The sequence below is a fragment of the Sarcophilus harrisii genome, chromosome 3 (assembly GCF_902635505.1).
Source record: "Sarcophilus harrisii chromosome 3, mSarHar1.11, whole genome shotgun sequence".
Taxonomy (NCBI): Eukaryota; Metazoa; Chordata; class Mammalia; order Dasyuromorphia; family Dasyuridae; genus Sarcophilus; species Sarcophilus harrisii.
In genome coordinates, this window is record NC_045428.1 from 402,871,063 (window position 1) to 402,886,818 (window position 15,756).

The following is a 15,756-nucleotide window of genomic DNA, read 5'->3' on the forward strand; positions in this document are numbered from 1 at the left end:
CTAATGGGGACTTTTGATCATATAACTTATTTAAAAAACCCACAAAAAGCATTCCATGAGAGGATACAACTTCAAGAAAAAAATAGTTGTCATGGAGGAAAACCTCAACTAACCCAAATAGTAAATAGTAAATCTCCCTCATAACCACCATCATAACAATTCTATGGAACAGTCCATCCTCTTGCCCTGGCATTAAGCTTTTACCCTTCATTCCTCCAGCCTTCTTCCATCACTGCATTTGCTAGCATAGGCTAACAGCTTGCTATTTCTTTGTGGTGGACATGTGCTCCTCCTCTTTCTTCCAAATGAACCACTGAGAATAACATTGGAGACCAGCCAGCTCCACACAGGTATGTTTGTTTATGTTATCCTGTTTAGGGGATTGGGGAATGAGATTAAATCTATTTCAGAATAATAAGGGAAGAAAAACACTCTCCCCCCCCTCAAAAAAAACCCTGTAGCTTTAGAACACTTCCAGGCCAGAGAAAAAGCTTTCCTCTTCACATTTAATATTTGGAAATGCTTGAGGTTTGAGGAAAACATTTTCATTAAAGCTTTTGATGTTGTGAAAGAGCTCGAGGGCAGTGAGAGACTTCTTTGCCTCACATTTCAGAAGTACTTCAGGACTTGGGGAAAGAAGCTGATGAAATGCTTCCCTGTTTAAATTCTCTTGCAGGAAAATGAATCCTCTCAAATTTGAGATAACCTTTTTTAAAAGTACACATTGATATTAAATACCATCCAAAAGCCAAAATATCATGGACAGGGGAGAATTCACAATCTTCTTTAAGAAAATCACATCTTTGTAGCCCTTGGCTTGAAACATCCTCAGGAATAAGGAAACTGAGTTCCCAGTGATAATTCATAAATCTGGAAAATGGCTAAAGAAGCTGAGTACCCCACAACAGTATTTTTTCAGGCCTGTAGTCACTTGAGTGTAAAACTATAAGAGATGCCCTGTGCTAAAAAGAGACAGATCAGAGATAAATAGATAACAAGATCCAGGGTGAAAAGGAAGTGAGTAACTTGACAAAAAATCCAAATAGTTATGAAGAGAAAATAAATCAGCTTCTGAGCTACAGAGTTTAGTATTTTATAACTGGAGATATATAACTACTAAGGAATATGCAGGCTTTCATCAAGAGGAATTTCAATCAACAAATTAATTAAATACTCACAGAATGCATGACCTACATCAAGTATATGAACACCTGCAATAGGTATAGTCCCTCATGGAACTTAATGATGGCTAGCATTTAAAGAGAACGTTAAGGTTTGCAACATACTTTACAAATATTTCATTTGATATCCACAACAAATCTGGGAGATAGATGCTATTGTTGTCTCCATTTTACAGATATAGAAACTGAGGCAATTAATGGTTACAAGACTTGGGTGTTCAGAAAAGAGCAGTATGGTGTGAGGGCTGCTAAGCCCTTTGGTGTTCACCTGACCCACTTAACTCTCACCTGTGGTTCCAAGAAACTGTAGCATGCAAAGTGGCCACACCTCAGTGAACCGTTTTGGTAGACAGACTAAACCAAGTTGAGGGTCCTGCCACTGGACAACGATGGCTTTAGAAAAGAGAGTAAGACCGAGGACTTCGTGCAACTCCGTCTGCCTCACTTAAATTCAATTTACGCATGAATCAAAAAAAGCTAGTAAGTATCTAAAGTCAGCTTTGAACTTAGATCTTTAGTATATGCCTCTTAAAATATATATATATAATGTATAATTTTTAATTTATGAAATAAAATAAGAATTTCCAGAACATAATAGAATAATAAAAAAGATAATTGCACACAAAACTGCAAATCTATTAAGTACAACTTGCTTGTCTTTTAAAATATATAATAAAATTATCCATCCTACTTAGAAATTGCTGCCATTAGATACAAATATATATTATATACATATATATATATATAATTATTTAATACATACTTCTATTTATTAGTTCTTTCTCTGAACGTAGATAGTATCTTCCTTTATAGGTTCTTCATGGCTAATTTAAGTATTTATAATTTTCAAAATGACTTAGTCACTCAAAGTTGTTCTTAAAATAATATTGCTGCTACTATATACAATATTTTCTTAGTTCTGCTTAACTTTCTCTTCATTATCCATGTTTTTCTAAGATCACTGAGCTCATCATTTCTTTTTGTTTGTTTTTGTTATGGTATTTTATTTTTCCAATTATTATACAAAGGTAGTTTTCCACATTAACCTTTGCAAAATCTTGTGTTCCAGATTTTTCTCCTCTCCTCAAGACAGCAAGCATTCTGATATAGACTAAATGTATGTAATTCTTCCAAACATATTTTCATACTCATCAGCTCATCATTTCTTATGGCACAGTAGTATTCCATCACAATCATATACCACAACTTGTTCAGCCATTACCCAATTGACAGGAATCTCTACACTTTTTAGTTCTTTGCTGCCTCAAAGAGCATTCCTATAAATATTTTAAACCATATTGTTTTTTTCCCCTTTCTCCCAATCATCTTTGGAAACAGATTTAAGTAGAGATATTGCTGGGTCAAAGAATATATAGGCAGTTTAATAATTTTTTGTATATGCTTACAGTATATATATCTCACCACTAAACTTTGGAAAAATTGCCAAATATTTTTTATAAAACATTTTAAAAGAAGTCCTTAGGAAAAGACTAAGTCAAGTCCAATACACTTTTTCTTTCCTTTTTGATATGCTTGATGTCCTCAGAATATGGATGGAATCTTAGGATCTTTACTTCATTCATTATTTCTTCCAGAGATTTGGAAAGGACTTAGAAGGTTACTTTGCATTACTCTACCTGACTTAAGAATTTCCTCCTTCAATATGCTCAATGAGTAGTTAACTATTTATATATTTATAGAATAATAGAACTCATTATAGCTTAGATATACTGATGTTGGTTATGCTTAAGCTAATCATTATCTGGAAACCATTTTATTTTCAGCTATTTTATTCTTACCTCTTTATTTCTAGATATTGACAATCCAGGGTAATCCAGGATCAGTATGCCTTTCTTAATGTCTTATCTGAAGATCCTTAGAATTCCCTATAGAATATATTTCTCTTCTATCTTTCCTGGACTCACCTTTTCAAGGACTGGACGCTAGACTTTTTTTGCCCATTATTTTGCTGCTCATTTGTAGAGAGTAAATAAGGATCGGGGAAAAAAATAAAAATATTTTTTTTAAAAAGGTAGAGGAGGTACAAGGTTATTCAGAAAACCCATTTATGTCCTTGGATGCAAATTTTCTTTTGTTAAGAAGGAGATGTCATATAGGAACCTGGAACAGCTTAGTGGGTTCTATGTCCTGTACTCTTTTTCATTACTTCTGCACCAATTCCCAAATGGCAGTTATTTGAGAATATTTGTTTTTCAAATCTTTTCCTTCAAAGTTCATTTAGGACTCAGAGGTTCTCTCTGTAGTGGTTCTAAGTGCTCATATATAGGCCTAATTCAAGATAGGTGTACAAATTATATTAGTAACCAGAACTGATTAAGCTTGACAGTCCTGAAGCTGTTAATATCAAAATATTATTATATCTTTCTGTTGCTTCCTATTTTTAGGTTAAAAAAAAGTCAGGTTGGAAAATAACTGGGATAGAGAACATTTAGTTTGGGAGGGCAGGGGTTTATTTTCCCTTATTTATAATAATTTTAACTCCAGCAATTCCTCAGCTTGTATTTTGTTACCGTTGAAACCAAGATCCCATGTCTAATTTCCACACAATCCAATTAGCTTCACATACAGGAAAAACTATTTCATTTTGATCAACAAACATACCTCTCACTCCAATCAGTCTTATAATAAAAGCATCCCATTTGGGGGGATGGAAGAGGAGTTTGGCCCTCTTAACCAAAACTACTATTAGGGCGAAAACCTCCCATTGAAGTATATATTCTAGCAAGGATGAGTAAATAGCATAGTATTCATATGGATTGAATTGGACAGTGAATTCCTGAGTATTCAAGTCTGCTCTTTATCTGAGCAAAGCCAGCCACTCAAACACTGCCATTTGCAGAGGCACAAGGAATGGACCAAGAAAATTCTTCTTTTGGCCTCAGATACTTACTAGCTGTGTAACCCTGAGCCAGTCATTTAACCCTGTTTGCCTCAGTTCCTTCACTTGTAAAATGATCTGGAAAAGGAAATGGCAACTACTCCAGTATCTTTGCCAAAAAAACTCCAGTGAGTCACAAAGAACTGGACACGACTGAAAACAAAATATGGCAATTACTCACACCAGAGCTTGCCTTGGATAGGGTTTTCTATTTATGCTATAATGTAAAAAGATATCAGGAGAGAGTTGTTTTCAAATTCTGCTCCTAAAAATACAGTTTGTGTGACTAGGGTAAAGTTACTTAATCTCTCTGACCTTCAGTTCCCTTTTCTGTAAAATTGGGACAACACTACCGGTAGGACCTAAGTTTATATGGACATAGGGAGGATTAAATGAAATAATATATAAAAAATACTTTGGAAACCTTAAAGTGTTACCTGAATGTTCAGATATTTTGATTAGCATCATTTATGAAGGATTTTTAGTTTTCATATGTTCTGATTTTGCCTTTATTCCAGCCTCTTCAATTTTCCGTGGGACAATTAATGAGAAGGGATACAAAAAAATAAAGGATTCTTAGACCAAAACGACATGTAACATTTAAAAAGCCTTTTCATATTCCTTGGTAAAGCAAAATGAAACATATACACAATCATCGTCAAGTTTCTACTTCATCCTTGGATAAAACCCACCAACCTTAATTGTCCCTTCCCCATCCCCAACCCCCAAGAGAATTAGAGCTTAACTTCATAAAGAGTTCATTTTTATCCTTCTGTTCCATTTTCAAAATCTGATCTCCGGTGTTTTCTGCAATTAGTGTTTGATATAGTATTAATATTCCTATTTATCTCCTACATGCCATATGGATTAAATTCTCATTACTTTTGATCTTAATACTTTTAAAATATGTAAATCAACTGACACCCTCTTTAAAGCAATGTTTGCATCCCTGTCTATTATTGCCTTAGGCAAAAGAAAAATATCTGCATTGCTAAAATTGCCAAATTGGCTGGAAATCTTGACAATTGTACCTTAAATTGATCAATCTCAACAAATTAAATAGTGACCAAGTAAAATTAATCCATTTATGCCTATAAAGTCCTCAACTTTAAATAAGAAGACTTGGGCATCAGAATAAGAAATATAAAATAAATACCTTGTATTAATATAATCACATTTCAATATTACCCTATTTAAGATTATGTGATTTACTTGAGCTGACACAGAGATGGGGAAAAAAAATCAAGCTTTTCTTGGATATTGATAGACACTTTCACTATGTAGGATTATACTGTCCAGATACAAGGCAGGTTAAAGACTACATATTAGAATTTTTAAGTTCACCTTAAACTGATTAATTATTAGTACAATATTGACTTTATAGAAGAAGGGCAACTAAGTATATGACTAATGGAATTAAATTGCAGCCAGAAGAGTTTGCAAGTATTGTTTAGTTTTGTATCTATTTTTCCCAAGTAATGTTATCTTTGCCACTGTTAACTTGTTTTCTTTCAATATTGTTCTTGGGATAATATTTTTCACCCATGAGACTTGAGAGCTTTTAAAAATTTTCAATATTTTTTCCAGTAACCTTTTATATCAAACAAATTCCAAGTCTTTTTCCCTGCCAGATGCTTCCAACAATTCCTGCACAGTTATCATGATTTTTGCACACTTAGAATGACAATTGCTTCTTTAAAAAAGGAAAAAAAATTAATTCTTATATTTCTTCAGAATATAAGCATAACTGCCTAGAATTTTAACTGACTCCTAGGTCCTCTTTACAAACTACATAAAGGTTTGTCCTCATTATATCTGAAAGAATAAAGTCTTCTATTTATCTAAAGGCTTACCTTGTTTACCTTGAAATACAAGCTGTGCCCAAAATCAATGCAGTTTTAAGCTATTTAAAACTTAAAAGCTTAGAACTATACTAAGATTTTTGGCACATCCTATATTAGTATAGGCAACCACAGTAAATGCTTTTGGTTCTTTGACCCATACACATCTTAAAGAATTTTAAAGCAACTCAGTTTTATTGCTGACTTTGTTATTTCTTTGATAATTTCAGAAAATTTTCTCCAAGAAAAGGATATTACTAAATGTGTTTCTTTTAAACAATGGCCCAATCTCTACAAAGATTACTACACAGAAAATCAAAGTTTATTTGTACAGATTGTATGGAACTCTTTAAAAGATTTAATTCTAAGTGCTTGAGACAAGACCAGTAAAAGGTAGTATCCTTGTCTTTAAGGACCTTATAATCTAGTTAGGGAGACAACATCTATAGCCAAATACTTAACCTTGGGTTATGGAGAAAACATAGAAAACTAGAGGATATTAACTAATACAAGATAATATAAAAAGTATGTTAGATGCTGAAGGGTCATGTTGTTAAAAATTAATCAGAAGTAAACTCTGATGAAGATTATCTCACGCCAGTGGTTGGAAAATGAAAATTGGACCAAATTCATAGCATGTGTTATACTTTCTACTTATACCATTAATTATGCTGTGTACATTTGCAAAATGCAGAATTTAACATTTGTAGAGATTATTTTAGAAATTATGCATCTCCCTAGAATTCACTTGAATTTTGGAGCAAGACAGATACAGTAGTGATTCTTCCCATTGCTTATAAATTTTTTTAAATAATATCTTCATAATTTATTAAAGCATAGTGAATTAGGAATCAACAATGAAAAATAAATTATGTGCTTGAGTTTTGCTTCTCTTCCTGTCCTCTGTTGACCTTCTTGTAGAGAATGAAAAAAAGTTAGAAAATGGTAGAATGGGGAAGGAGGGGGCCTCAGACTATAACTGAATAAGATGAATTTTGGTTGAGATTGAGATGAATTTTGTCTTTAGCTCTTCCTCACATCTTTTGAGCCACTTGACTTCTTCCCAGCCACCTTCCCTTTTCTTCACATATTCTCATATCATTTCAGGCTATCAGTGCCTTCCTTGTAGCTCAAACTCCTAAGACTCATTGTTGGGATTCTTTTTGGTACAGTTTGATGTTGTAGAATTTTCTAGCCCCTTAAATCCTTCATCAAATATATCTAATTTGTGTGTAATTTTTTTTATTTTCCAGCTTTCTGTTAGATGTCAGTGAGGTAATCTAATGAAAAAGCTAATTAGTATATTATTTCAGGTAACCCAGAATCATGGAATTTTAGAATTTGGAAAAACTTTAAAGGATTACTTACACTATCCTCAAAAAAGAAGAGGAAACAAAGGTCCAGAGGCTTGAAGAAATTTACTAAAAGTCACATAGCCATTTAGAGGTATAACTGAGACTAGAAGTAGGTCTTATAGTTTAATGTTCTTTTCCATTGGATAATATGTGCATCATATTTAAGAAGACTTAAGGATAAATTATAATAGTGTCGTGGCAAACCAATGGAAGAGGCATACTTGTAGTGATCTTTAAATACCCAGTCTTCTACGTACAGATAGTATGGCCCTGGAAGCTATCCATTTGTGCAATAATCATTTATCTTGAAGTTCATATGATTAATTTTTGAAAATTCAAATGTTAAAAAATTTTCTATCAGCTATATGACCTCAGACAAGTCATTTCACACTTCTAGATCTGTTTGCTCATCTATAAAAATGAGTAAGTTGGATGAGATGCTCTCTAAAGTCCCTTCTAGCTCAGATATGCTGTAAAACTCTAAAAGCAATAGGAAATTAATGAGGAACTATCTATATCTTAAGGGAAATATTTCAAAGCGATTACGTTAACTATACCAGCTGTTGTGAGGTCCATCTGATACTACAGTACTATATAATAATACATCTCTAAAGCCAACTTTACCTAGTTTGTAGGAATGATTAAGAAAATAGAATGAAAATTGTGACCCTGAATGACTATCTTAAACACAACATGAACATATCATCTTAATCTTCAAACATAGCCTTTCCTCTTAATTTCTCAACGGTAACTGATGATACCATTATTCTCTGATTAACCTAACTTCATAACTTTAGAATTTTGTTAAATAAGGAGAGTGACATTGCAGATTATTGTGCTGTACTCCAGTCACAAAGATCTGAGTTCAAACTACTTCTGATATATATTAGCCATTTGACTATGGGAAAATTATTTAACCTGAGTCTTAGATTCTCAACTATAAAAAAGGGATCAAAATTCCTGTGCTGCCTAATTGACAGGATTGTTTTAAGACTCAAATGAAAATAATGTATTTCTCTGCAAATGTATAAATGTTATTTAAATGTCATCTACTCTGACCCAACACTATTACAATAGCTACCATTTCCAATTTATTCCTGTCTCTAATTCATCTTTCACAATGCTGAGAAGACATTCTTTATAATGCTTTTATAATGTGCATTTATATTTAAGTAATATATTTATAATGTATTGTTCTGATCATATAACTCCTATTGAAAAATTTGGGAAGTTTCATATTTCCCATAGGATAAAATATAAACTCTTTGTTGTTGTTTTTTGCCTTTTGTTTTCAAAGAGGATCAATGGCAAAGTAATCAAGGCTCCAATCTACACCTTGTTTTCCCAGCTTTGTTTGCCATTGTTTCCCTTCATGTATTCTATATTCTAAACACTAGATTATTCTCTATTCCCCAATTGAATTTTGTTTCCTAATTTGGTGCATTTGTACACATTGGTGCAATTTGTACCTACTGTCCCCACATTTTTGCCTGTTGAAATCTTTTCCTTTCTTAAAAATCAGGTCTGATTTTTTCCATGCAACCTCTCCCCTTAGAATTTTTCAAGCTATGTTTGACATCATATGAATGAATGAAAAAATAATATATTAACCATTTACCATGTACAATGCACTGGAGATGCAAATACAAAAGCAAGATGGTTCTAATCCTCAAAGAACTGACATTGTAATAAGAGAGAAAATACATTTGGAGATTAGTATTAGGTCAATGAAAGATGTTTTAATTTGAAAAGATACAGATGGAGAGTGGAATTTTAGGGGAGTAGAATAACATATCCTTCCAAGATCTGGAAAAGGGAGAGAGAAAAACAATTAACAAGAAGATGGTACAATATGAAACATAGGACAGCTAGATTTAGGTGGTCCTATGAGGTATTTACCAATGAGGACAACTCAAGATCCCTATTGGGAATTTTAGAATCAAATAGATTAGGTCTCTTAGGGCATGGGCTCTAGTCCAGAGAGCAAGTTTATTCATATACTTTTATTATTTTATTATATCTGTTTGTATTGCTCCACTAGAACTCCTCCACTAGAACAGGGGTGCATCTTTTTAAAAAAATTTCTGTATTCTCAATTCAAACAAAGCACAGTGCCTTGTATACAGTAGGGGCAGGTTAAATGTTTGAACAATCAATAATTCAATAAGGCTTTATTAAATAGTTTCTATGTTCTAGGTACAGTGCTATCACAAACCCCAAGACAAAGGTGAAATAACTCTTGTACTTAAGGAGTTTATAATCTAGCCATTAGTTAAACAGAACAAAATGTCCATTATTTAACTAAAATTCTCAGTGCTAGAAGTTTCCATATAAATTTAAATTCAAAATGGATGTATCAATCTACTTCCTAAGTTACCATTGCTGTCATTTCTCAAACCAAAACATCTCTTCCTGACCACTAGTACTCTACATGTGTTGCTTCCCTGACTGGAATTTAAGATCTTTGAAGATAGGCACTATCTCATATTTTGTATTTGCACATTCACTTCTTTCATGTTGAGTTTAGAGTAGAACAGTGATATGTTTTATTATCTTATGTATGTAAAATAAAAAAAGAAAAAGAATACAATACCGCTTAGTACCATACTCATTCCCTTAAGCATTACAGAATGCTAATAAGTCATTTTAACAAGCCTAACCTTTTTTACTTCTAAATTCTTAGCTCTGATCCCTAGTTCAAAAGTATCCAAAAGCAAAGGGGTGAAAATTTTAATTTTTAGAAATAAAACACTAACATCTAGTTAGTGGTGAGGGAAGGGTTAAATTAAAAGCCACAAAAGAAAAGCAAAATTATTTATTAGTAATATGACTTTTATTTAAGTCTTCTTTCCCTTTAATATGTTTTATATATATCATACACAAAAATCTTTATTCATATTCATAGCTATAGCCATATCTATATCAATATTTGTTACCATTTCTATTGCCAAAGGAAAGCAAATTCCTTGAGAGTAGTGTCTTTATTTCTGTCTTTGGATTCTGAGTATAGAATACAGCATCTGACACCTAAAATATACTTAAACATTTCCTGATTGATATGAATTGAATATAATGTCTTTATCATAGCAGTTGAGAGATGTTGGTCTTTGCCCTGGACTGGAAATATGTCTCTTCTTCAGCCAAAAATTTACAAACACAGGATCTAAATCTTATTTCACAATATTTGAAACAATAGCTTTCTGCCAACTTAGTGCATTAATCTTGGATTTCCCCCCAGAATCAGGTCAAAGCTTGCAACTCCTTCCCAAATTAACAGAATTGACTGTGGCGGATGAAGCATCTATCAATGATGTGAACTTCTTAGCATCCATATGTTCAAATAATCCACCTCCCCTTATAACAAGATCCTTGTTTAGAGAAAGGGTCAGTTCTGGCAGAGGATATTGGCAAAACAAACATTAAGTCTCAACTCCAGGATTCAGGGAATCAAGTGGTAAAAAAAAAAAAAAAAAAAAAAAAATTCAGGGCTTGCATTCTTCCTGCATATCAATTCAAAGCTTGATGCTTGAGAAAATAACCAAACTGAGTTCTTACAATCTCTTTTTGTTTCATAAGTTTCACAAGAGGAAATGAGTCTCATGATTGGGGCACAATTGAAAATCCAACTGCCTTTTCATGGATTCAAGTAGAACATGCTATACAAAAAGGAATGGTTAAGAAAATGAACCTACCAAATAAGCTTTTATGTAAGTCTACATAAAGCTACAGCACAGGTAAGTTTATTAACACCTAACATGCATTTAAGTACTGACTATATGCCAGGTATATTGTTTGAAAAAAAAAAAGAAAAAAATCCTGACTTTACACAGCTTATATTCTCTTACCCTACTAAATGTATTTTTCTGGAGAAATGTGAAAACAAGGTCCTGATGTTAATTATTCTAAAGAATAAGGGACTAAGAGCTCGTCTGAAAAAAGGAGGCTAGGTGATACAGTAGAGAGAGCACTGGGCCTGGAATCAGGAAGACTCATCTTTCTGAGTTCAAATCTGGCCTCAGACTTTTTTTAGTTGTGTGTCTCTACCAGTGGTCCTCAAAGTGTAGTCCAAAGAATTGTTGGGGTCTCTGAAACCTTTTCAGAGGGTCTACAAATTCAAAATTATTTTTTATTTCTAATATAGTAAATAGCTATAAATATAACCCATGTAAACAAAAACTCTTTGAACAGATCCTAGATAGTTTTTTAACAACATGAAGATGCTGACAACAAAGGTTTGAGAACCACTGCGTCTAGGCAAATCACTCAACCCTGTTTACTTTAGTTTCTCATTTGTAAAACAAGCTAAAGAAGAAAATGGCAGACCATTTCAGTATCTTTGCCAAGAAAACCCCAAAATTGGGTCATGGAGAATTGGACATGACTGAAACAACTGACCAACAACAATAAAATTGTTGTAAAGTAAAAACTAACATCAGAGGAAAAGAAATATCTATAATGTTGGCATTCCATTCCAGTTGTGGAAAAAGATCAGATTTGATATTTTAACCTTGCTCTACTTGATATTTTCTGTAATGTTGTGATGTTATGACTCATAGGTCTTAATCTCTGATAAACTATAATCAGACTGATTGAAAAACAAATAGGTTGCAAATTTGGCTTTCTCTAATAATCCCAAAGCTTAGTTTCTTTGACCACCATAATTCCAATGTATCTTATAAAATATAGATATATACATATATGCCCACTGACTTCTTAGAGTAAAAGATTAGCTTCTGTTCCTGTCCCCAGATAGCTATGAAAAATTCTGCAAAATCTTTCTCAATAGGGCTGTTTGATAGTGTCAGCACTACTATGCTGGCCAAGATCCTGCTTCAGTAATTCTACTGTGTAGGTCGAATACCTAAATCTCCTCATCAAGCATTTGCTATTATTCTAATGGTACACTGTATTTTTCAAGGCTTCTTTTTATGGCTTATGTCCTGTTGCAGAAGAGCTGCTATATTTGACTTATGAGGGGTCCTAGGAACCAAGGACTAACCAAATGAAACCGAACCCTCACTTATACAGTCAGGTCAGAAGGATATTATAGTCTCGTAAGGGAAGGAAGGTTAAGGACACAAAATTGTGAGTCTAGTGGAGCTAGGCAAGAAAAACTACAGGGTAAACATACACGATTTGTGTTTCTCATCAGCTTTTTCTTTGAGCCAGAAAAGATTCAAGCAAAATCATGAACTGTTTTAACCAGTGCCATCTGTGGGAAATTGGGATTTTTTTTTTTACCCTCTCCTTTTCTGCAGAACTAATACCTAGGCAGAACTATTTCTGTGGAGTGTTATCATAATTCTGGATGTGGTCAAGTTAAGACAGAAAGTAAACCATAAAGTGGAAGATCTTTGGTTTTATTCTGGGTTTCTGCCTCTGGTGAAACTGACTGCCATAAGGCTCACATAATAGTTAACTGCAACACAGTGAAAACGTATAAGAGAACGCATAACTTCTCTGTAGCTCAATTTATTTATCTTTAAAACTATAGTTATGATACTTCTTTCGGAACTCATGGAAATTATAAAAATGAAATTACATCTGCAAAGGTTCTGCTTTCTTATGAGAGAATTGGACCTGGAAGGAACCTTACATATCAGCTAATCCAAATCCCTCTTTTTACAGAAGAGGAAGCTGAGCCCCAGAGGAGTAAAATCTAATCATACAAAGATGGTAAGTGAAAAAGCTGGTACTCAGACCCAAGTTCTCTCATTCTTAATCTAAAATTCACTCTACTATACCAAAAAAAATCTCCTAGAATGAATTATCAATCAATCAATCAACAAGTGTTTTTTAAAGCTCTTATGTACCAAGTACTGAGCTAAGTACTGGGAGTGAAAGTACAAAACTAAATCAAACCCAAAACTAAAAAGGAATAATTACTACTATCATTTTAATTATGTGAACAATATTAATTTTTAAGCATTTACTGGAAACTAGATAACCTTTTTAATGCATAAATTTTAAATGGCAAACTGCTGACTAATCATCAAATTCCTTTTAAAATTATCTGATCAGGTTTTTAAAAAATTTACTTTGCCTGATTATTGCTTCAAACCCTATTTCCCAAGTATTTTTCATTATATTATCGTTGGCATATTCTTTTGGTAGATTTCTTCCTTTCTTTTTTTTTTTTTAAGGGGCAGAAAAAGGTGTGTTTTTCCTTACGGTAATATTCATTTTTGTTTATCACTCTGCATTTCATTTTCCTCTAGTGACTTTCCTGCTTAAAGGCTCTGCAGTGGTATGTGAGGAGAGTCATCCAGCTTGTCAACTTGTTTCCCAGACTATTCAGCCAAAAACCCACGGGGAAAAACTATCCTGAAATCTCAGACTAGTCAGAAGCTGAGCTCAAGGAACACGCAATTCTGATTTGTTCTTTCCAAATTGGAACTATACTCTGTGAACTTCCTTGAACAGTTTATCACATAGTTCTATCAAAGAAGCAATGCTCATAGTTTCAGGTGCCATGTGCTTGAAGAGTGAAACAAAAATAATTTTTTAAAAAAGCCTTCAAGTCTTTTCCAATATGTTTTCCACTCCCTGTCCAGACTCCCCCCTCAATCTTCAGTCTCCTACCTTTATAAACATAATTCATCCATAACCTAAGGTGGGAAAAATCAGATTTTATTCCATTTACTCTCATTATCAAATTTATATTCAATTGGGGATTTTTAAAATAACTCATCAAGATTTTCTTTAAATTCTTCTCTATTTAAAAACAACAACAACAACAACAACAAACCCCACCCAGAAATGGTATTGGGGCAACCCTTCCACTGGAAAAAATGGAGGAAAGCATGATAGAATGCAAATAACACTAATCTGAGATTCGGAAAATTTAGGTTCTAGTTCTCAGTCCCATCAGAGACCTTAGACAAGTTCTAAAAACGATCAAGATTTCAGACCAGCTCCCCCTTTTACAAATATGCAAATCCAGTGGCCACCTCATTGTCCCCACAAATGACATGGGCAGAATTGAGCCCAGGTCCTCTTCAATACTGGAAGCTCCTTCTGCAAGACTACACTAAGGAACTCTGCTCTCTCTTGGTCTTTGTTCCCTCATCTGTAAAAAATAAAATAAAAAGTTTTACTCTGTGATCTAATATCATGATTCTATATTATGCCAATTTTTATCAGGCTTATACCCAAGTAACATTCTTTTGCTTCTCTGTTTCATCAATTTATTTTTATGCTCATTAAATACAACACTGAAAGATAAAGAACATCTTATTGAAAATGTGGAAGAATGAATATCCCTTGCATCCATGCTATTACTCATGCAAACAAGAAACTGGCTTAACACTAGGTTTTGTTTCAATTTTAGATTATTCTAGAAAGATCCTACAGACTACCACATGCTTGTCACTTTGCAAAGTGCCTCATTTTAAAATATGACCCTATCAAAAATGAAATCCTTTAAAAACGACCATATGAAAAAGACTGAAGGACTAAGGCCATGGGGCAGGAGCACAAATTGCTGCTGATCCTCTTCAACTTGGTTCCTGCCCTGCTCTCTGGACCTGGACTCAATCATGCTGAGATATAAGGAACTCACGCACTCTCTAATCTTACTGCCTTCCAGGAGGTACCAATAAGACAGCAGGATGCTAATCAAAAACATTTGAACTTTAGAATTATATGTGGAGATTTACTCTTGCCTTATACTAAGTTCTCTTCTAAATGCGGAGCCCATTTGCACATCTTTAAATACTGAACCTATTCACAACTAGCTCCAGCTTCAAAGGGAAAAAAAAGAAAAGGAAAAAAGAGGGCCCTTTCTCTTCACCAGCACTGTCTGTTAACGACACAGTTATTCCAGCATTTTAATAAGCTGAGAGCACATGGCATTGCCATGATTTAATCAGTCAAAAATGTTGCAAAGGAAATTAGAATTTGCTCATTGATTCTTCAAAATTCAAACTTGCTCCATAAAATAGATAAAACACTTAGTGACTAGAATTAGCACATTCTGGAAAAAAATGAGGATATAGTCCTAATCTCACCCTTTCAATTAATGTGTATTTAATTAAAGATTCAATTGTGAGGTCAATTATAACCCTATAAACTTCCCATTTTAAAATGTTCAGGAACTTTGACAATCAAGATAATAATAATGCTACATTCTATGTGTTGTTTTTAATTTTTCTACTATTCGTCAGACTACACCATGTACTTAAATCAAACTTTTCATCCAATAAAACCAACCTATTTCCCAAATAGTACTCCATTAATCCTTACCACACCTCCTACTAGGAAACTAAAAGGTAAGAGATAAATGAGTTATCCTTACTTGATAGATATTAAATGACTTGCACATATCTATTTGGTGATAGAATGAAGAAAAAAATCAAAAATAAATAGCCCATTCAAAATAATACAGTGGATAGGAGGCTGGATTTAGTCAAAGCAACTGGGTTTAAAGCCTACCTCTGATGCAGACTATTTAGTTTCAGGCAAGTCATTTAACTTCCCTT

The 15,756-nt window shown here is 33.4% G+C and overlaps 1 long non-coding RNA gene across 1 annotated transcript; it reads left to right on the plus strand.

Moving 5' to 3' along the window:
* Positions 1–1,361: 1,361 nt before the first annotated feature.
* LOC116422451 lies at positions 1,362–14,377 on the plus strand. The gene is made up of 4 exons (XR_004233093.1): positions 1,362–1,661; positions 10,853–11,010; positions 12,905–12,952; positions 13,495–14,377. It is a non-coding gene; the product is annotated as an uncharacterized LOC116422451 (long non-coding RNA).
* Positions 14,378–15,756: the final 1,379 nt, after the last annotated feature.